At 43.0% G+C, this 24155-nt stretch overlaps 1 protein-coding gene across 2 annotated transcripts in view; it reads right to left on the bottom strand.

Annotated features, from left to right (window-relative positions):
- The window catches only part of RXFP2 (relaxin family peptide receptor 2), a 453266-nt gene that overhangs the window by 123466 nt on the left and 305645 nt on the right, over positions 1 to 24155 (bottom strand). The window lies entirely within an intron of this gene.

The raw sequence follows: 24155 nt of genomic DNA, 5'->3' as shown, positions 1-24155 counted from the left end.
GATGTCTCCTTCTCCTGAGTCCTGATGTAGTGCATGGTCATGCCCCAAGATCTGCGTGTGCGCATAGTGTGGTTTTATGCACATTCTAGTGCATGTGTACATTAGCCTGAATTAGCGTGCATGTCAGTACTGGCTTTTAACACCCAGAGCTCTATTTAAGCACAGTACAACTAAGTAGAATTGGCTGGCGTGATGCTTGTTGCTTTGAAGGATTCGGCGGCCATCATTTTGGAGTCCAGAGCTACTGCTACATCAAGTTTTTACATGATGTTATATGCTGTTACCAATTGGATGCTGTGTAAGTGGCCAATTATTATTTAATTAAACCTCTAGTTTTGATATACTACACCATGAGGAGTCTGTACTTTTTATCTCTGATCTGAGGTCTGCTAAGCCCGTATACCGGGCTGCATGATTTTGGGACCTGAGGCTGGCTCTACATGAGACAAGGTTTATTGGGCACGCTAGATTGATCTCTGTAATGGGGGTCTGTCAGATCCGGTAAGAGGCTTGGACACCTGGTAATTGCTGGTGGTGGCTTCTGCATTCACAGTTTATTTTCATTCTGAACCACGTTATTACTTGATTCCCCATCCATATATGTGTGTGGACTTCATGTGAACTTTTCTTTCCACTTGATTATCTGTGGACTTTAAGATTTTTAAGAAAGCGCTGCATGTTATTTTAAGTCTATTTGTATCCATATTTCAGGATTGGTGCAAGCTGCTTTTTTTTCGGTTTATAGGGTTTGTTTATCAGGATTAGCGCAGTATTTTGCCCTCACAACTAAGTAGAATAGCTGTGTGGTTGGCAGCTTTTGTTAATCATGACTAAGCCCACATCCTGCTATCCTGTGTTTGACCCATCTTGTCTCCTGACTATGCATTATCTTGATCTCCTACTGCTGACTTAGGCTCTTGTCCTGACTTTGTCCTCTGGCTGCTGATTTGGTACCTCTGCTGAGGCTAGGCTGGCATCTGACCCTGCTCCTGCAATCTAATCTGGTATCTCAGCTGCCCAGTTGTTGATGACTCTGGCTTGTCATAACTACTGCTTTGCTTTCTGCATCTGCGAGTCCCTGTGCTCCACCAGTGTGCCAGTCTTCTGTACTATTTCCAGTCTGAGCATCCACAGCATACCTGTTGTCTCCAGACTGTTGACTGATCAGCCACTTTGTCAGGATCTATCACAGCTACCTATGTCACTCATTGTCCTGCTGCATGCAGTCACCAACTCCAGGGAGCCTTGGACAGGAGTAATAAGGAAAGCTCTCTCATCAGCTTAGCTTCTACCAGGTAGGTGACCAGGTAGGTGACAACTGAATCCATGCTTGAACATTACTATGACTCTGGTTGAAGCTTAGACTAGTTTCTAGCTGGTTACATCTGTTACAAGTGGGTCCCTCAGTGATCTCAAACAGATCAGAATTTGTCATGGACCGAATTTTGAAGATCCATACCTATGCCAAAGGTAGAGCTGTTGCAATAGCCCCAAAGCTACATTTTAAAGATGATATATATCTAACTGGAAGAAGTTCTTCTCCCCTCACAGATGAGTGCCCTGCCCTAGCATTAATGGTGGTGTCAGTGCAGTGCTCATTATGTTTCAGCAGGTATATTTATGGCTACTGTTGCTGGGGCACATATTGGACTGTGGCTGCATAGATGTTTCTCGTGGTGTCAGTGTAGTACTGGTTGTGTCTCTGCAGACATGTTTCTGGTTGTATCAGTGTAGTACTGATTGCATGTCTGCAGTCCTGCAGACGTGTTTCTGGTGGTGTCAGTGCAGTAATGACTATGTTTGTGCAGTTGTGTTTCTGGTGGTGTCAGCACAACCCCGTTTGTCCAATAATTCCTTATAACCCTGATTGTGTCTCTGCAGATGAGCTTCTTGCTGTGTCAATTCTTTTAAAGACGTTGGGTATAATAACAATTGTCTTCCCCCATTGGATTGTTCCTGATCCTCAAACCCAAAATCACTCTAGGTGCCATCTTGAATATATGTGACTGCATGACTCCCACGCCCCTTGACCGTTACAGTGAAATGGAATAATACTACTTGGATGTGATGGTTTGTCCTTATTAAAAGACATAAAACGAAACGTGACAACTGTACTTATATGTATGTTTTGGAGTGGCTTGTTGCCAAATGTAAGTCATATTAATATTTGATGTTTATATGTGTTTCTGGATTGCAAACTTCTTTTCAATAAAAAAACAAAAAAACAAAAAAACTGGTAAATGTAAATGAAATGGTCATGATCTCCCGTTGTGCTATAGGAAATAACCTGGTTTGTTTGGGGTGCCCCTCTGTGTCAGTGTGCGTTCCACCTGCATTCCCTTGGGGCGGACCCGTGTTGAAGCAAACACCTCACCTCAATTGTAATCGGGGCCTAGTCTGTGTTTGTACGTGAGAGATACACTGTTTTATAATTTTTTTTCTATTCCGCTATTCAATATACACCCTTTTGGGGTGAAAAAAATTAAATTGCGGCATACTTTGCATATTTGACTGTGAGATACACCCATTGTATTTGTATACCGTTTTTCTATTCCGCTATTTAATAAACACCCTTTTGGGGTAAAAAAAATTAAATTGCGGCATACTTTGCATATTTGACTGTGAGATACACCCGTTGTATTTGTATACTGTTTTTCTATTCCGCTATTCAATAAACACCTTTCTAGGGCAAGATCATAAATTACAGAAATATGAGGAGAACGTCAAACAGGGGCCATGGCCTGGGTCGTGGTGCTGCTGGTAGAGCTCCTGTTGCAAGGAGAGGACGTGGTCGATCTGTGCCAGCTACACGCACAAGTGAAAAACCTTCCTCAAGTGTGAGTAGGCGACAGAACCTGCAGCAGTATTTGGTAGGGCATCATGCGCCTCTACAAGTGTTGAGGCAAGAACAAGTAGAGGCGATAGTAGATTGGTTTGCTGACAGTGCCTCCAGTTCCTTCACATTGTCTCCCACCCAGTCTACTGCAGAAAGGTCAGAGTTGGCACCTGCAGCCAATGTCCAACCGTCTTTCACCTCACCCCCTTGCAAATCAGGCACGCAGTCTGAGCCCCAAGTCATGCAGCAGTCTCTTCTTCTTTTTGATGACTCTGTCAGCAGGGTTTCCCAGGGCCATCCACCTAGCCCTGCCCCAGAAGTGGAAGAGATTGAGTGCAGCGATGCCCAACCACTTATTTCTCAAGATGAGTACATGGAAGGACCATCACAGCACGTCTCCGATGATGACGAAACGCAGGTGCCAACTGCTGCGGCACTCAGAATTGTGGAGACCGACAAGGAGGGCAGGGGTGAAGACTAGGTGGAAGATGATGTGGAGGACGATGAGGTCCTCGACCCCACATGGAATGAAGGTCATGCAGGTGACCTGAGTAGTTTGGAGGAAGAGGTGGTGGTCGCACAGAGCCACCAGCACAGCAGAAGAGGGAGCAGGGTGCAGAAGCGGAGCGGCCGTGCCCTAGACACTACGACTGCTACTGCCCAACGCAGCAAGGGACCGAGCGCACCAAAGCCAGCTCAAAGGAGTTCTCTAGCGTGGAAGTTCTTCAGACAATGTGCTGATGACAGGACAAGAGTGGTTTGCACCCTGTGCAATCAGAGCCTGAAGCGAGGCATAAACCTTCTCAACCTGAGCACAACCTGCATGATCAGGCATCTAAGTGCAAAGCACGAGCTGCAGTGGAGTAGACACCTTCAAAACCAAGAAAGGTCTCTGGCTCCTCCTGCTTCCTCTTCTGCTGCAGTCTCGGCCGCTTTATCCACCTCTGTAGTGATACTGGCACCTGCCACCCCGCAAACAGACGATCTGTCAGCAACACCACCACCTGGGTCACCAACCATCTCCACAATGTCCCGTGGAAGCGTTCAGCTTTCCATCTCCCAAACACTTCAGAGGAAGAGGAAGTACCCCCCTACCCACCCGCGATCCCTGGCCCTGAATGCCAGCATTTCAAAATTCTTGGCCTTTGAAATGCTGTCATTCCGTCTGGTGGAGACGCACAGTTTTAAAAGCCTTATGTCGGTGGCTGTCCCACAGTACGTCGTGCCCAGCCGCCACTACTTTTCCAGGCAAGCCATCCCTTCCCTGCACAACCAAGTGGGGGAAAAAATCAGGTGTGCACTGCGCAACGCCATCTGTGGCAAGGTCCACCTAACTACCGATACGTGGACCAGGGGCGTTATATCTGCCTAACGGCACACTGGGTAAATGCAGTGGCGGATGGGCCTGAGGCGGATAGCAATGTGGCGCATGTCCTTCCACCACCGAGGATTGCAGGGCGCTTCAGTTTGCCTCCTGTTCCTAACTCCTCCTACTCTGCTTCCTCATCCTCTACCGCCTCCTCATCCGGTCAGCATAACACCTTCACCACCAACTTCAGCACAGCCAGGGGTAAACGACAGCAGGCAGTTTTAAAACTTGCCTGTTTGGGGGAAAAACCACACACCGCGCAGGAGTTGTGGAGGAGCATGGAACAGCAGACAAATGAGTGGTTGCTGCCAGCGAGCCTCAAGCCCGGCCTGGTGGTGTGCGATAACGGGCGAAATCTCATAGCAGCTCTGGGCCTAACCGGTTTGACGCACATCCCTTGCCTGGTGCATGTGCTGAATTTGGTGGTGCAGAGGTTCCTTAAAAATTACCCCGATATGTCAGAGCTGCTGCAGAAAGTGCGGGCCGTCTGTGCGCACTTTCGGCGTTCTCACCCTGCTGCTGCTCGCCTGTCAGCGCTGCAGCGTAACTTCGGCCTTCCCGCTCACCGCCTCATATGTGATGTGCCCACAAGGTGGAACTCCACCTTGCACATGCTGGAAAGACTGTGCGAGCAGCAGCAGGCCATAGTGGAGTTTCAGCTGCAGCACGCACGCGTGAGTCGCTCTGCGGAACAGCACCACTTCACCACCAATAACTGGGCCTCCATGCGAGACCTGTGTGCCTTGTTGCACTGTTTTGAGTACTCCACCAACATGGCCAGTGCCGATGACGCAGTTGTCAGCTTAACTATCCCACTTCTATGCCTCCTTGAAAAAACGATTCGGCAATGATGGAAGAGGATGTGGCACAGGAGGAGGAGGAGGAGGAAGAGGGATCATTTCCAAGGCTTTCAGGGCAGTCATTCACAAGTGGCTCCGAGGGTGGGTTCCTGCACCCACAAACGCCAGGTACACAATTGTCCAGCAGGGGCACAGTTCTGCAGGATGAGGAGGATGAGGAGGAGGAGATGGAGGAGGAGATGTAACCATGTTCACAGCAGGGTGGCACCCAGACCAGCTCATGGCCATCACTGGTGCGTGGCTGGGGGGATACAGAGGACAAAGACGATACACCTCCCACAGAGGACAGCCTTTCGTTGCCTCTGGGCAGCCTGGCACACATGAGCGATTACATGCTGCAGTGTCTCCACAACGACCGCCGAGTTGCCCACATTCTAACTTGTGCTGATTACTGGGTGGCCACGCTGCTGGATCCCCGTTACAAGGACAACGTACCGTCCTTAATTCACTCACTGTCACGTGATCGCAAGATGCGGGAGTACAAGCGCACGCTGGTAGACGAGATGCTGCTGGCATTCCCACTTGACAGTGGGGCCACATTGGAAGCACAAGGCCAAGGCAGAGGAGGAGGAGGAGGAGGAGGAAGAGGTCGCCAACGCAACCAGGGCACCGCCAGCACCTCAGAAGGCTGGGTTAGCATGGCCGAAATGTGGAAAAGCTTTGTCAGCACGCCACAACAAACAGCAGCCCCAGCAGCTCATATGGAACGTCTTAGCAGGAGGCAGCATTTCACCAACATGGTGGAGCAGTATGTGTGCACACGCCTACATGTAGTGAATGACGGGTCTGCCCCCTTCAACTTCTGGGTCTCCAAATTGGGCTCATGGCCTGAGCTTGCCCTTTACACCTTGGAGGTGCTGGCGTGCCCTGCAGCCAGTGTATTATCTGAACGTGTATTTAGCACAGCTGGGGGCGTTATCACAGACAAGCGCAGCCGCCTGTCCAGAGACAATGTGGACAAGCTCACGTTCATTAAAATGAACCAGGCATGGATCCCACAGGACTTTTCCGTACCTTGTGCAGAATAGAGATGGATACCGAACTTACCCAACCATTGTTATATTTTTGATCTTTCTCACTCTTTTGGGGTGTACCCTAATTTAAAATGACTAAAAAAAAAGCAGTGTTGGCTACCTCGTCCCCCTCCACCGCCGCTTCATTTCATTGCTGCATTTAGAGTGTGTATACATTGTTTAGTGCTAACTTGCTAACTGATATATATATTGATTCTGGTTATTGATACAGAATCATACTTCTTTCTTCTCTACTTGGGTATAATTTTTTTAACCTGTTTTGCAGTCTGCGTCTTAACTTGCCTGTTGTGTGTTAAATTCTGTTTAAACTGTTACTTACTCTATCAATAGCTTAAGCGTATTTACTACTGGTGTGTGCTTATTTTTTGCCAATATCCCACAGCCAGGCGAAATGTATTTCTCACTTGTGATGTTAATTGTGCTTGAAGTGATTGCGTTTGTAAATTTCAAAAGCCAATATAAAGGAGAAGTAGTGGTAAAAAAAGAAAAAGCACTTGTGGGTTTACCTAATCATTTTTTTTTTTTTTTTTTTATAATTCTTCGTTAAGGGGGCATGGCAGGGGTGTCCTTTGCCTACATACTTTTGCTAATAGTTGTCCCTTGTCCTTCTCAAAATGTTGGGAGCAGCGATGGGCTTGAGTATTTTTGGATTGAGCCCACCAGGAAGCCGGCACTGCACACCTCCAATCATAGGCAGCGTGTGTATGTGCAGCTGCCGTTCGGGAAATGCCTCACTGCCTATGATTGCCAGAGTGCAGCGATGGCATCCTGGCAGGCTCGATCCAAAAACGCCCGAGCCCATCACTAGTTGGGAGGAATATGTGCAACTCTCCAAATAAATTCTCTGTTATCTTTACTGGAAGACTTGTCAGTAGAAAGCTGTTAAATAACAAATCACTTACTGGTTTTCATGGGTAAATGTTATTTCTGAGCTTGAGTTTTCAAGATCAGTCTTCAACTTACTTTTACATTTAACATGGCGGTGATAATGTTTTGTACCCTGCTTTGATTACTGCCATTACAAATAGAACTAAGAGGCTTCATTACAATGGCTTTGAATGCACTTCTGCTGGCATTTGGACATCAATCTTCCAAAATCAGCAATTACAAATAAATTAAATACCAAGCAACAATGTTTCAGATTTAAAAGTGACATGTACTGGATCTTAAAGCAATTACATTTGCATTTTAAGCATTGCCTAGTGTCTCATTTTTTATTTTAAATTGTTTACTACTGACTGCTGACAATAAAGGAAGCTGCAGCACCGAAAGTGTTTGTACTCCAAAGTATGTGATATATGCTCAGGGCAGATTGAGAGTGCCTACGTTTGTAGTGAGTACCTGTCAGGGAAAAATCATGGTCCATGTTAGCTTATTGGTAGTGTTTGATGGCCAATTTTACTAAGGTAGACAAACAAAGTTTTTATATATATATATATATATATATATATATATATATATATATATATATATATATATATATATATATATATATATATATATATATATATATAAGTTATGATAAGTTGTGCTAACTGCCCGAACACTTGTCAAATTCATCAGGTTTAGCAGATCTATTAGAGTGAAAATATATGTTGAAACGCGTTAGATATGTTTTTACACATTCTCAGCTGTCATAAATGTGCAAGTGCTAACAAGTGATGTGATCTTGTGCAGCAATCAGGCAATGCGATTGTTAAGAGCTGAGCACTTTTAAGTTCTGAGTATATGAAAAGGTTTGCTATTGCACATAGAGATTTTCTAACACATTGACTATATTAATTTAAAGTGTTACTAAACCCAGGACCCTGCATTTACTATATCTGGTCTCCCACAGTACACAGGAAATGGAAAGGCATTTTTTTTAAGTAAATATAATCTGCTAAAAACCTTTTCTCATCAGGTGTTTATAGCAGTCTTATGACTTCTATTAGTATCTGGTTAAAGCTTGTAGGAGGAGTTTTCATTCTACTTTGACTGTCTTATCAATCTGGACAGTGCTGATTGGCCCTGTGCTGATCACATACACTCTACCAAGAAAACGAAAAAAAAAAAAAAAACACTTTCTAGCAATACACACTAACCTGAGCATGTGCAAGGCTCTGTACTATCTGTAGATGGATTGGGGACAGTAAAAGAAGGGGAGAATCAGAGAAGACAGGATCAAACAGCCTTTTTACACAATGCGGAGGATTAAGCCCTCTGGATCAACAGTGGGTATAACAAGCATGCTTTACTGCATATACAGACTGATTTTACTGTTGTGGGTTTAGTAACACTTTAACAGTTGTTACCATTTAACAACCTAATCAAAAAGGGAAAACTCCCTATACCACATGTACACCATCATCCGAAAGTTGTCCAATTCTGGAATAAAGATTGTGGCAGGTGGCACCAATGCAGCACTCTAAATGGGCAGAACTTCCTTAGATGTTCCTGGCACAGTGTATTAACGTTACAATCACAGACAATTGTTGTCTGTGGTGGATGTGGTCTTTCTATCTAAGATAGCCTTTATATAAAAAAATAATCAATTCTCCTACTGCTTTCTCCATCCTTTCAGATAAATATATAAATAACTGCAGAGTTAAGATTCTAGAATGAAGCATGCTGATAATAGCCATGGCAGGAGGGGGGCAGCTGGAACAGATTCTGTGATCCCATCTTATATAATTACATAGTTGTTAAGGTTGAATAAAGACACCAGTCCAGCCAGTTGAATAAAGAAACCAGTCCAGTCAGTGTGTGTGTGATTATGTCCCTACCGATTCCAATATCCATGTATGTGGTTTGCTAAGGTGTGCATCTTAATGTTTTTTTTTTATATTGACACTTCCTGCTGACACTTTCACATCCTTACTCTAATAGTAAAGAACCCTTTATGCAGTTTAATATTGAACCGCTTCTCGTCCAACTTCATTGGGTGATCTTGTGTCTTCCTAAAGTGGACTTTCAGTATTTTTTTCATCTTTCTATCTATTAAATCCTCTGCACTTGTTGTTTCAACTTTGGATAGTAAAACATTTTTTTTTCTGCCAGTAAATACCTTATACAGCCCACTTCCTCTTTCTTGTCTGGATATTAGCCTAGGCTAATGACATCAAGCACAGCTCTCTCTCACTCTCGTGAGAGTTTGTCAGCAAGGGAGGAGGGATGAGTCATAGGAAAGCTGCAGAGCTGGAGGGGCTGGATGAGGACTTAGATAACAGGAGATTGCAGAGATCCATGAGTATTCATCAGAGAGGAGAAATGCGCAGGCAAGCAGTGGTGGGAATGCGTCAGTCTGTATCTGTGTGTGTGTATGTGTGTCTGTGTATATGTATATATGTGTGTGTGTGTGTTTATATGTGTATGTGTGTCTGTGCAAATCCAGGAAGTGAACAGGCAGCAGCTTTAGCTGCCCACAGTTAAAATGGCTGCAGCCAGACTTAGTGGAGGGAGATTTCTGCAGCATATTTGGCAAGTACAGAATCACAGTATATATAAAATAATATGCAAAGTGGTTGGGGGGGAAGCTTCAGAATGGCAAATATGTTTTTATTACAAATTATGTGAGCAGACTGCAAGTGACCTGAGACTGAATAGTTTTTTTTTGGCAATGATAGAATCACTCTTTAGATATTTGTATATTGCGATCCTATCTCCTCATAAGTGTATCTTCTCTACAGAGAATACATTTAATAATTCTAGTCGCTCCTCATAGCTGAGATCCTCTAGTTCCCTTATGAGCTTTGTTACCCTTCTCTGGACTTTCTCCAGTTCCAGCACATCCTTACTAAGGACTGGTGACCAGAACTGGACAGCTTACTCCAGTTGTGGCCGAACCAGAGTTTTGTAAAGTGGTAGAATTATAGTCTTTTTATATTTATAATTTTATTTGGAATTTTCAGAAAAATCATTACATAATATATAACACCATAATAGGTAAATAGGTTACAAAGACATTGTCCACATCAAATTTCTCATCTCCGAGGTCTGATAAAGACCTCTAAAGATTCCCAACTCATTAATATGTAGTCATTTATCAAATATTCAGCTAAGGCAAGATATTGTTAAGTCAGCAAGTCTCTTTCTCTATTCCTGCTCATTCAATCCTTGCCTCTCTTTACTTCCTAGTACTTTAAGTTAGATGACCCATAGTCTCTAATCTTGTCTTTGTTTCCCCTTCTTCTTTCTATCTGTTCATTCCTTCCCCTTTCCCTCATCTTTTCTATATTAACCCCCTCCCCCTTTCTCTCTCCTCATTCATACCCACTATCAAACTCCACACACACTGATAAAAAAAAAAAAACCCAAATAATTCTCCCTCTCTCTCTCTCACCTTTCCCCACCCCTCAAGTGGTAAGAGATGCCTCCCCCCTCATGTAACTTCCATACTCTGAGATGAAGGCACCATCAATTGTTTGCCCCCATCTGAGGACATGAATAAGTTCCATGTTCTCCATGTTTTTTTATATTGTTCCTGTTTGTGTTGTGAGGAAAGCACAAGATCCTCCATTTTATTAATGTGTTCTAATTTTCTTACCCAGTCGAACACCGTTGGTGCTCGTCTATTTCTCCAGTGTTGGGGTATACATGCTCTTGCGGCATTCATCATGTGTGGCAGTACTGATCTTGCATATTTCCTCTCTGACTGCTCTAATATCTGTAAGAGGCAAAAGGCATCTTCTCTCTCGATTTTATGGTCTGTTACTTTTTGAACTATATCACCAATCTCTGACCAGAATTTCTTTATCTCTGGACAATTCCAGAAAATGTGATATATTGTGCCTTCACCTTCTCCACATCTCCAGCACCTATCTGATTCTTGAGTATACCATTTATGTAATTTATCTGGTGTGTTATACCACCTAGTCAGAATTTTATAATTTATTTCCTGCATTTTAGTGCATTTAGTTGGTCTAAATATCGCCCTAAACATTCTCTGTTTCTGTGTGTCCGTTATGTCTATATTTAGATCCACTTTCCATTTTTCCAGCCATTTCAGATTCGGTTGGTCCAATGGAGTGTTCAACATTTTATATAGAATAGATAATGGGCGCTCTATACCTCCTGTTTTCTCACATAGTTCTTCAAAGTATGTCAGTGGTTTCTTAAACTTTTCCGGCTCTGGCAGCGATTCTAAAAAGTGTCGCAATTGGAGTGCCTCCCATAAGAGTAGCCTATATGGACCCTCCTCATTTGTTAATCTACCGATTGTAGGCCACATCTGCTGACTCGTAAAATTTTTAATGCCATCTTGTCCTGTTTCCCACAGTTTTTTAAAATGCTGTCTCTCTAAGCCTGGGATGAATTTGGGGTTTCCCAAAATCGGATATAGTGGGGATTCTATTGAAGTTAAGTTTTGTCTCAGGGTCTGTTGAAACCCTATTCTTATTGTATTTCCCAACAAAGGATGTAGCTTAAGGGGTTTAGGGAGTGTCTTATAGCACCAGATTGCTCTCTTTAATGAGACCGTCGTTTGTGCTTGTTCCATTTGGACCCATCTTTTCGTTTCCCAGTGGTGCCACCAGTCCAGTATTCTATTTAAATGAATGGCTTGGTAATATCTACGCAAGTTGGGTACAGCTAGTCCCCCCATATTTTTGGGGAGTGTTAGTATATTACGCGCTATACGAGGTTTTTTACCCGCCCTGATGTATCCACCAAACACACCCTGAATAATTTTGAAGAAACTATAAGGAATTTTGACTGGGAGCGCTCTCATGATATATAGATATTTTGGCAGGATGTTCATTTTGATTAAATTTCCTCTTCCAAACCATGACTGGAGGCCTCCCCTCCATTGTTCCAAAGTTTTCTTTGTCTCTCCAATCAGGGGGGTAAAGTTTAGTTCATAGATCTGGGCTAAATTTGCGGATATATAAGTCCCTAGGTATTTCACTGCTTTCTCTACCCATGAGAATCCGAAGTTGCTCTTTATTCTATCTTTATTTGTTTGTGGTATTCCCACTCCCATTGCTTCAGATTTCCTATAGTTTATTTTAAAATTTGACAACTCCCCATATTGTTTAATTTCCTCTAAGAGTACTGGTAGCGATATTTCTGGCTCTGTCAGTGTGAACAATAAATCGTCTTCGTATGCTGCAGTCTTATATTGTTCCTTACCTACTGTGACTCCTTTTATATCCTGATTCAATCGAACTTTGTTAAAGAAGGGCTCCAATGTCAGCACAAATAACAGGGGGGATAATGGGCAACCCTGTCTTGTACCATTTTTTATACTCAAAGGTTCTGACAACACGCCATTTGCCTTCACTCTTGCGGTCGGGTTGGAGTATATCCTAGTTATTCTTTTCCGCATTATTTCGCCTACTCCTATATACTTGAGTACCGACTGCATAAAGGTCCATTCAACTCTATCAAAGGCCTTTTCTGCGTCGGCACTCAGTATGATACATGGTAGTTCTTCTTTGGTGACTATATGAATTAAGTTAAGAACTCTTGTAGTGCTGTCCTTTGCTTCCCTCGCCGCCATGAAGCCCACTTGGTCTAAGTGTATTATTTTAGGGAGTACCTTTGCCATCCTTGCCGCTAGAATTTTTGTGAAAATTTTTAGGTCCGTATTCAGAAGCGAAATGGGCCTATAACTTCCGCAGTTCGAAGAGTCTTTACCCTCTTTTAAAATTAGCGTTATATACGCCATTAATGTATCTCTAGGAAGCGTCCCCTCTAGACCTCTCTCATTAAACAGTTTCTCCATGTATGGCCCCAAAATGGGGGCCAATACATGGAAATACTGTATTGTCAAGCCATCTGGGCCTGGCGCTTTGCCACTTTTCATAATTTTTATGGTCTGTTCTATTTCCGTCTGTGAGATATGTCTTTCTAGATCGTCTTTATCTTCCTCCGAGAGTTTCGGTAATCCTGATTGTGCCACATAGTCATCTATTTCCTTTTGCGATTTTCCTATTTCCGGTAAGTTATATAGCAATGAGTAAAAATTCCTAAATTCTTCCGTTATTTGATCAGGCAATATTTTTTTAACTCCTTCTGGGGATAAAATTTGTGGGATATAGGATCTTACTTTTTGATTATGAACGGATCTTGCTAGAACTTTGCCGCATTTATTCCCTGATTCATATGTGATTTTCTTTGATACTTGAATCGCAGCTTTCGCTTTATAGTGCATTAAATCGAGTATTTGCTTTCTTACTAAAGTCAATTCCCCTACTGCTATATTTACCTTTTTTTTTTTTTGTGTTCTGTTTCCAGTATTTTGAGCTTATCTAGCAATGCTAGCAATTGTTTATTCCTTTCTCTTTTTATTCTTGCACCATGCTTAATTAGAATTCCCCTTATCACTGATTTATGTGCCTCCCATAACGTGCCTATCGTGCAACCAGGTAGGTCGTTAAGATCAAAGTAGTCCTTCAGTTCTTTTTGTACCTCTGACCTTACTTCCTCTATCTGTAACAGGCTTTCATTTAGTTTCCAGAATCTTTGTTTAGTTGATTTAACTGTAGAAATATTATAAATCATCGACACCATTGCATGGTCTGACCATGCAATGTTATCGATGTCAGTGTGTTTCACCGCCAGGAGATGAGCATGTGGCACTAGGAAAAAATCTATTCTCGAATAGGTCCCATGCGGGTGCGAAAAAAATGTGAACTCTTTTTCAGTTGGGTGCTGGAGACGCCACACATCTATCAGCTGTTCCTTATATATATTCTTCCTCATCCGCCGACACATCGCTTCTGAGGAAGTAGGTTTAGTTTTAGAGGCGTCAGCCACGGGAGACAGCGGTGTATTGAAATCTCCTCCCACTATCAATTGACCTTGAGTAAATTCACTGAGTATATTCAATGTTTTGGCAACAAATCTATCTTGTTGCTTGTTAGGAGCGTATAGGGTTGCCAGTGTCATCTGCGTTTCTCCTATTTTCCCTTTTAGGAAGAGATATCTACCGCTGTCGTCACCAAGCTTCTCCTCCATCTGCCATGGTGTCTTACTGTCAATTAATATTGATACCCCTCTTGATTTTGATTGTGTGTAAGTTGAATGATATATGTATGGAAATGCATTGTTTTTTAAATATGGTAGGTTCTCTGATCTAAACGCTATGTTCGCCTTAACTCTTTTGAGTTCTGATATTAATATTCGCCTTTTTTCGGGAGCATTTAAACCCTTTGCATTAATTGAAACGATCTTTATATTCTCCATTTGAAACTATCAAATTATGTTACGTAAATGGAGACTGAGGAAGGAGGAGGAGAGGAGGAAAAGGTAGAAGAAGAAAAGAGAAAAAAAAAAAAAAAATCTCACAATCTACTATCAGCAATCACTCACTCAATCTTTTATCCACACACCTCACACTGTTCCAATCACTCCTGTGCCCTTCCCTGTGGATCCTACCCTGCCGGTTGGAACTAAAAGCTCTTCCCGGTCGGATCCCCAGGTCGGATTTTTAAATCCTTCCAACACACGGCATTAGAATTATAGTCTTATCTCTTGAGTAACTACCCTTTTTAAAATGATTATAAAGACTTTTTTTAAAAAATATATATAAAATCAGATTTATACTTACCTTCTCTTTGCAATGGAATTACACAGAACAGCCTAGAATCTCCTGTTATTGTGTCCCCTACCAGCACTCCTGGCTCCTCCTCTCCACTTAGTGCCCCCATAGAAAGCCACATTCTTTGGGGATACTCATGCAGGCTCGTTCCTAAGTCTCGCTGTCTGTGTCTATTGGCCCCACCTCCCGCTCCCTAATCACTGACTCCTGCTGCCTCAGCAAAGACAGTGAGACCAGGAAGTGAGGGGAGAGAAGAGCTGGAGACATGCACAGCGCTGGAATGCATGAGGGCTTAGGTAAGTAAAGGGTGGTATACTAATACCTAAACATTTTTTACCTTAATGCATTCCATGCATTAGGTAAAAAATGTTTAGGCTTAAAACCACTTTCATGAATGGTAATAGTCTGCTAGTCTTATTGTTGCAGGCGGCTGTTGCATGCTATTGCTGAGTCGGTTATCTATTAGGACCCCCAGATTATTTTCCATCAATGAATCCCCCAGGGGTTCTCCACCTAGTAGCTAGTATTCATATTTTTAGTCCCCAAATTCGTTACTTTACATTTTTCAGTATTGAACCTCATTTTGCCATGTAGTTACCCACTCCTCTATTTTATCGAGGTCTTCCTGTAAAGTTGCTAAATTCTGTTGTAAAGTGTATGCTCTGCTTATCATCAGCAGACACTGAGATTGAACTATTTATACTCACCTCTATATCGTTTATGAACAAATTAAACAGAATAGCTCCCAGGACAGAACCTTCAGGTACTCTACTTATAACTCCAAACCATTCATAAGAAACACAATTTATTACCATCCTCTAGATCACATGTGTCAAACACAAGGCCCGTGGGCTGAACTCGGCCCCTCGGCCCATTTCATGTGGCCCCCGTCCCCAGGGCCTTTTTTTTAGCCAGAATGTGCTCTTTTCTGTCACCTCTGGCACTCACCCTCCGCTCCCCGCTCACCACTGTTACTTGAAAACACAGAAGCTTTCTGTGTTTACAAGGATAGCTTTCCCCTCAGCTCTCACAGATACCTAGCTGCCGTGCACTCACAGCGGGAACAAGGGAGATGCAGAAGCCAGGGCATTGTGGGATGGAGCATCACGGGGTAAGCTGCACTGTGATCCCATCTGGGCCAAGGTGCACAGAGGTGGGGGAGAGGTGCAGAGGTCATAGCAGAGGAGGGGTGGAAGTGAGATGAGGACAGCTGTGAAAGAGAGCTGGACTCTGCACACTGGGCATAGAACCCTGCACTCTGTATTTAGCGCACTCCTTAACCCTGCACTCTGTACACAACTCACCCCTGAACTCTGCACTTTGTGCATAGTAAATTCCTGAAATCCGAACATAATGCACTCCTGGTATTTATTGCCCCTTAAGATCCTCCCACTGCAATTTGGCCACACCCATCGTTCCATGGGGTTTGGCAGGGGGGGGTGCATGGTTAAGTTCCTGGCTACAGTTTTATAGTCTTACAGATACAAACGGTCCTTTGAAGGCAACCATAGTGCTAATGCGGCCCTCAATTAAATTGAGTTAGACTCCCCTTCTCTAGATGCATTCCTGTAACCAGTTTTCTATCTAGATACATACATTATCATCAATTCCAACCCGCCACAATTTGTCAAATAAGCATTTTTGGAGAACTGTTTTAAATGCCATTGGCAAAATCCAAATTGTTTAGTTTCAGATTAATCTTCTGGGGGGAGGTACATAGATGACATCCTCCTTCTATGGGATGGTAACGATTTGTATTTAAATTTGTTTATGGAACAGCTCAACAATAATACCCTGGGTATACTGTTACAGTATGAGGCCAGCCCCACCCAAATCCATGTTTTGGATCTTGACATCAAAGTTAGTAGAAGCTCTTTAATCACTTTCACCTTTTCTATAAATACAGATCGTAACATTTATATAGGACAGGGCAGCTGTAATCATCCCACAAGCCAGTTTATTAGCCTCAGGGGCAATTGTCAAGGACGATTATCTGGAACAAGCTAAGACCCTAAGATCTAGGTTCATAGATAAGGGGTGTGGAGGTGAGTAATTGGAATAAATTATAACAGAGGTTAGTAATATGGATAGAGTTACCTTGAAAGGGGGGGAGGAGGTTTAAAAAGAAAAGGCCAATGTAAAAGATCAAAATGTTGCTTTTGTCTCCGCAGGTCATTTTTAGGGGTGTACCACCTTTGAGGCTCTATGTTGCACCAAACATATTGGATGCACTTAATAGAGTTAATTTTTTTTTCAGAAACTAAAAGGGTATTTCACATGTCACAAATGTACAATATGCTGTTTAAATATAAATTCAGGAAAGAAAGATTTGTCAGTTCAAATCATTAGTCACCTCTAGAACTTATGACATTGACATATTCATCACGTGCACTTCCTAAAATGTTGTATACATGCTTATTTGTCCATGCGGCCTAAAATATGTGGGCTGCAAAATTAGAGTTATTAACGTTAGGATCAAGGAGCATGTAGCCAACATTAAAAAGGGTTTTCCAAAACATAGTGTTTCTAAACTATACCATGATAAGAATCCAGGTACTACCTTCATTGCCATTTATAGATTCACGTCCCATTGGAGGGGCAGCTTTGTGAGGTGGGAGATCTCGAGAATGGAGACCCACTGGATTTGCGACCTGAAATGCTATGTCCCTTTCGGGTTGAATGTTGATTGGGATGTGAACTGTTTCATCAACAATAGCTAATGATCTGGTTGTGTTTTTTTAAGTAATTTTTAGTATACATTCTTTAGGTTCATAATTTTTTTTTAAATAATTTATTGAAATAATTTTTTTCAAATTATGATTGTTTATTATACTTTTATTGCTAACATATGTAGCAGGATTTCCAGGCATTTGGCCTGATGTGGGTCTGCCATGGTTACTGGAAATGGCAGCAGCCCCTTTAAGCTGAATACCAAAGTGTGAAATTTCAGTCAAAGACCAGTCCGGCATCTTTGGTTTGTTTTGATTATTTTATATTGGGGATGGGAGAAGGCAATGAGTGGGATACTCCTCTGGCTCAACTAGGTACAAATGGGACACTTCGAAGAAAAATGCCTTTCAGCGCTGTCTTGACGCCGGCTGGATGCCGACCAACGCTTGCTGGCGCTTGAAAAACACAGACTTGCTGAACTGTACTTGAACTTGACTTCTGACACTCTGGTTAGCTCAAAAGTCCTTAACACTGCTCCCTCCAGTCCTTGCTGACTGAGGTAGCCTCTGTATGCTGCTTCTGCAACTCTCATTGCTGTACACTGCACACTGCACGCTGTACACTTTAACACTTCAGGGCCCAACCCCTGGTGCCCCCCGGTACTTCAGGTTCCTCTCACTAGGCACCCCCTCTACACTTCAGGGTCCTCTCACTAGGCACCCCCTCTACACTTCAGGGTCCTCTCACTAGGCACCCCCTCTACACTTCAAGGTCCACACACTGGCACCCTCTTTACTCTTCAGGGTCAACACTGGCACCCCCTTTACATTTGCTCCTGCCCAGGCTAGCTAGCTCCTGGATCCCTACGACCTTCACCGGAGTGGCCCCCCCTCTCTAGGCAGATCCCCAGGGGCAGTTTGCAGTAGTCACGAACTGGGAATGCTTTCCTGAAACTGAACCCCTCTCAGCTCCGCTGGTCCTCTGCACCGGATCCTCTCTGCAGCTCAGCTCAGCCTTCTGTCCCCTCTCACTATGCAAGCCGCCTGGGACACCCGATTCCTCTGACATGAGGAGAGACAGCCATACTCTACCTCCTGGGACTCTGCTTCCCACCACAGACCTGCATCATGTGCTCCCCTCAAACTTATACCCACTCCCAGAATGCTGTGCGACAGAATCTGCCTTTCTGGGGTAGATGCATGCCTGAGGCTGGGTTTCCTCCACTGCCCAATGAGAACCCTCTCATAGAGCACAGTGGGGAGACTCCCCAGTCTCAACAGCCACACCTGGGAGACATGACAGCCCAGCTGAAAATCATGGCCCTGCTGTTAAGCAGACAAGGCCCACTATACTTTACCTAGCACCTACCTGCTACACATAGAATTACATGTTGTTACCAACTATGCCCACTAGGGGGAGGCATCTTCACTTGCTGGATGTTCGGTTTTTTATATACAAATGTTTTTATGTTTGGCTCCTACATGTTGGGAGACATATATGGTGAAAAAAAAATAATTTTAATTTAAGATTTTTAGTGTATTAATTTTTTTCAGAGGATGATTCTCCAGCAATGGGATGTTGCATCCCATCTCCTTGATCAATATCCTGCCGGTGGAGTCATTTGCGAATTAGCTTGCCCTCAATGATCACCTCAATTTCCAGTTAACGTGAGTTCCGGTTTTTGCATTAATAGGCGTGCTTGTGTAAGTAGGCCACGCCTTTGACGATATCCTATTGGATGAAACACATTAGGTGGGTCCCTGGAGACACAAGCATGCTATGAGCCGTGGCATTTCCTGTTTTTTAAGTATTGATGCTCGTTTTGAACTACTTGTGTAAGTACAATCCTAATAAACCGTTTTTACATTCCTTACAGGCTTCACTGTGTGCTGCTTTTTTTTTGTATTGGGAGTAACGTCCCTTTGAGTGGCAGCATAGTGAACCCGGATGTCTTTGTGTTAGGAGACTAGCCAGAGGAAATCTGCCCGCAGGCCTGGCATGGTGACCAATTTCCAATGTGGCCGACTCGCACAAATGCGCGCACACGTATTGCGAACGCATGTTCACCACAGCAAAGACGTGTGCTCACGCAATGCTTGTTAGATCTGGCGCTCTCTCACCTTTTAAATAGTGACTGAAGCACATGGACATTGCTGACTGGTCTTCAGCTTCCTGTTCCTGTGTGTGTACTTATGCTTCTGATCACCTGTTACCGACCCAGTCTGCCTTTGAATACCTCATGTCTCTCCCCCAGCTCTGACCTCGGATTCTGCTCTTGTCTCCCGTCCTCTGTATGACTTCAGCTTGCCTGACCACGTTGCTGTTATTCTGTCTGCTGACCACTGGCTTACCGACCTCGGCATCCGTCTCTGACTATGTTTCCTGCTTCACCCTGTCTGCTGTGATTTTGCCTGGTGCCTACCTGCAGTACCCAGCCTGCTGTACCCACCTGCAGTACTTACCTGTTGCTCCAGCATGCAATACCTATTTGCTGTATCCAGCTTACTGCATCTTCCACTGCAACCAGTTTCCTGCTTTGTGTGAAGTCTGCACCATCATCAGCTCCACTGGGTCCTACTGCTCACCTCATCTGGTATCCACCTACGAAGAGATCTCCACACCTGCATCTCTCATCTGTGGCACAGCCGGGAATCCCTGCTTCTCTGGGCTTCGTGTTCCCTGTTTCCACCTTTAGGGATACTGAGCACTCTCAGCATTTCGGCTTCAGGACCAGATATGTGACATTTTGGTTGGAGTCCTGTCCAACTTGTATCCTGATTGATACAAGTTTCCCCATCGGTGCTGTCACAGCATGGAGCTATCCACCTGTTGCTTGATGCTGGTGCTGTTACACAGATCCTGGTTACATACCTGTTTTATCTTTTCTTCTGGTAAGAAGATTGGATTTTACACTGCGGTATGGTATGCTGCAATCTCTCACTGAAGTTGGTCCTTGGGTCTCTTCTCTTCCTTTCACTAAACGCTTACGAAATGCCTTTTATTTGTCTTTAGCCCTGCATATGGGCTTTTCATGTATTTTTATTTGCTAATCAAACAAATTGTGCTGGCTGATTTATTATTTAGGATTAGTATTTTAGAACGCGGAAATCTCTGTACATTTTTTGAAAATCCAAATACACTATATCCACAATCCTTCCTCCATCCAGATTACAGTTCACCTCCTCAGAGAATGTTAACAGGTTGATTTGGCAAGAACGATCTTTTAAAAATCCATGCCGGTTTCTATTGATATTTTTTTTTGTCCCCAGATTCTTGGATATGGTTCGCTAATTGCTATCATCCCCTCCAAAAGTTTGCATACTACTGGTGTTAGACTGACTGGTCTGTAGTTTCCAGGTATATATCTTAGCCCTTTTTTGAATATTGGTACTACATTGGCTTTCAGCATTCCAGTCCCTAATCTGTCCCATAACGATTAGGAATATTGGCCTGGCTATAACATGGTTAAGTTCTTTTGAGGACGTTTAGGTGTTAGCCATCTGGCCCTGATGATTTATTTACATTAGGTTTTACGATTCTTTGCTGTGCTGCTATCAATGCAGTCCTGTTTATTATACCTCTCCTTTTCCTTTGAAAAAACTGGGGAGACAAATGTATTTAATACAGATGCCTTCTCCTTCTCATTAGTAACCAACTTCCCCTGGTTTTTCTTTATGGGGCCTATATGCTCTGACCTTACCTTTCTGCTATTAATATATTTAAAACACATTTTTTGAATTTCTTTTTACTCACCTCTGCTATTTGTCTTTTGTGGTGTATTTTAGCTGCCTGATCACACTCTTGCATTTCTTTAGGCATTTTGTAGTGTTTAAATGCTGATGATTACCCGCTGCTTTATATTTTTTTTAAAGAGTTTTTTCTTATTAATATATCTTTTGTGCTAGAATTTAACCAACCCGGTTTAACTTTAGTTCTTTTAAATGTGTTGTCCACTGGAATGCACTGGTTAATATCATTATTTAATATGTCCCTGAAGCACCCCCAATTTCATTAGTGCTCTTTTTCCTAGAATTTGATCCCTTTTAATGTGTAGTATGGAGCACAACTTATTAAAGTTGGCTCTCTTGAAATGTAACGTTGTTGTCCTACCTTCGTGTCTCCTAATTTCCTATGATTTACGTTGAACGTAATTATTTTGTGCTCGCTGTTTCCTAAATTATCTCTTACTTCCACATGAGCAATCAGATCTGTCTTGTTTGCAATTAGCAGGTCCAGCAGAATATCTATTTCTAGTTGAGTCTTCCACAAACTGACACATAAAATTGTCCTGGAAGACATCCAGGAAATGATAAGCCTTAGATGACTAAGCAGTTCTGTCTGCCCAGTCAATATCTGGATAATTAAAATCCTGCATGATTATAACATTGCCCTGCTTCACTGCCATTTCTAACTCTGAGAGGAGGTCAGTCTCCTCTTCCTCCTTTAGGTTAGAGGGTCTGTAACATACATCCACTAATAATTTCCCTTGTGTTTCTTCCTTTTGAAGCTTCAACTCTAAGGTTTGCACCTCCCCTTTGGCCCACTAGTAATGTCATGGATTTTTAACAGATCACATTTGACATACAGACAAACCCCTCTCCCTCTTTTACCTTCCCTGACCCTTGCAAGCCAGTCATGTGAACTGTCAAACCAGGTTTCTGATACTCCCACCAAATTAAAATCCTCCTCATGTATTAACAGTTTCAGTTCTTCCTTTTTATTTATCAAGCTTCTGGCATTTATGAACCTGCCTTTTAATTTCATGCAAGCGCATATCATTTTCTCCTTGTTTGCAATGGGATTTGGCCGATATATGTGCCTTGGTTTTAGGTGCTCTTAATTACACTACCAATGTTATCCCCAGTAGAACCCTCTGACTTTCACTCACTGCCAGCTATAGCCCCTTTGGTAACCTCCCCCACACCCAGGGGCAAAGGATTGGGACTTTAGATGAGGTGGAAACCAGACCGCTGGGAAATATGAACAATGGAAACATTTTATTGCTATACACCAGAAATTAACAAAGTACAACATGTGAAATATCAATTCATGTATAATCAACACAATCATAACACTTGGATCAGTCTGATATATGTGCAGGTACACAAATTATATGTATATATCAAAAGTATAGGGACTAATGGCACTCCGTATAGGCCACACGGTCCATAATTACGCCATTGTTGCCATATTATAGATAGTCTGCAGGATACACCATGGCAATGAATGCAGAATCATCAACCTGCTGCAGCAGTCATGGACCTAGTTTGTATCGTGTATATAAAAAAACACAAAAATATGATGTAGCCTGGTCGCAAGGCTAGTGCTGTTCAGACTGTTGTTTTGTTAATAAAGTTTACAAAGTATTGACTTGTGAATTATGGGAGATAGTGTTCTGGGAGGAGCAATGACCATAGACTGCCCATGTGATTGGACTCTTCTCCCAGGGAGCAGTGTGACGCAAGGAGCCTGCTGGGAGTGTCTTTATAAAGGGGGGTGGGACCAACACTTGCTCTCTTGCCTCAAAGACAGCGCGCTGTGAGGAGGGATAGAGCTGCTGCAGAACGCAGAAGGATAGGCCGAAGGCCTAGCGGAGGACACCGGAGTCAGAGTGATCGATGTAAGAATCTCGGTAGAGTGATTGAGTGGAAGGGCACGCTGAGAGGCCGTAAGTGTCGCAACACAGAGCAGGGTGTTGCTGGAGTAGATTGTGGAACAGAGTTCATCGCATTGGGTAAGAGAGATCCAACTTAAAGTAACTACTATACGTCTAGACCGAACCAGGCCGGGACTGTAGAACTGTTCTAGCAGAAGGCCATAGTAAATCTAACGATCGCCACAGGACACTGTAGCTCCGCATAGTGTGTGGTGGATCAGAAGGCCTTGCCCCTCTTTCCCAGTACTAGATTGATTGCCAATTGTGGAGTACAGAAAGCTATCTTCTCCCTTTTCTGTTTGGATTACAATTACTGGTTATTACTGTGGGGATTACCGTTAATTAATCACCTTTACTGAGGATTAAAAATACTTTCTTTGGATTGGCTGAGGACACCCTTGCCGGCGAAGACTAGTGAGGCCTCACTCATCCAGGAGACTCTTGCAATCTAGCGTAAAGGGGGCCCCCGATAGTATAGTATACATAGTACATTTGGATAGTTAGCTTAGTGCAGATATATTAGAACTGCTGAGAAGTTAATAATAGTAGAGTTATTCTTTAAACACTGTCAAATCCTGGTTTGTGGTCATTCTTGCATTACACTTAAGAAGTAGTGTATTTACAAAATTACAAAGCATTAATCCTGCAAAATATAAATATATATATGTTAGGATTGTTCTTTTGGTCCTGAGTACTGAACCCTGCTTAGTCCCAGGTTGGGGATTCAGGATATATTTGTCATTAATGTTCTGGTATTAATTGTTTTATTGATACTGTTTGTGCATTTTTCTAAACTCAAGCTAAAGATGAATAAACCTGATTTTTTATTGCAAACTTTGGTAGTTTCAATCATTTACAATTACAGAACCTATAGTGTCAAGTGGGTTGGACAACGTTCAGAGCAATCAAAGTGAGGAGGATGTGTCTATACTTAGCCGCTCCCCAGGGGGCAGGGCTACAATAATAAAGGTACAAAAGGTAGGTAGACGTTAAAAAAGGATTAGGTAGCGATGGAGTCCTGTATGGTTGAAAAATTGATGACATCCTTGTAGCTCTACGCGTTTCATGGTTTAACACCACTCTTCAGGAGCAGATGCCAAAAATTGTAAAAAAGTATAAATGTTCCAATAATCTATTGGTTGACTAAAATCGCATACATTCAAATTAAAAGTGAGGAAATAGTTGTCCAACCCTATTGTTACTTACAAG

The sequence above is a fragment of the Pelophylax lessonae genome (genome assembly GCF_965119305.1).
Source record: "Pelophylax lessonae genome assembly, chromosome: 2".
Taxonomy (NCBI): domain Eukaryota; kingdom Metazoa; phylum Chordata; class Amphibia; order Anura; family Ranidae; genus Pelophylax; species Pelophylax lessonae.
The sequence above is the reverse complement of the archived record's forward strand: the minus strand, read 5'-3'. Positions and strand labels throughout refer to the sequence as shown.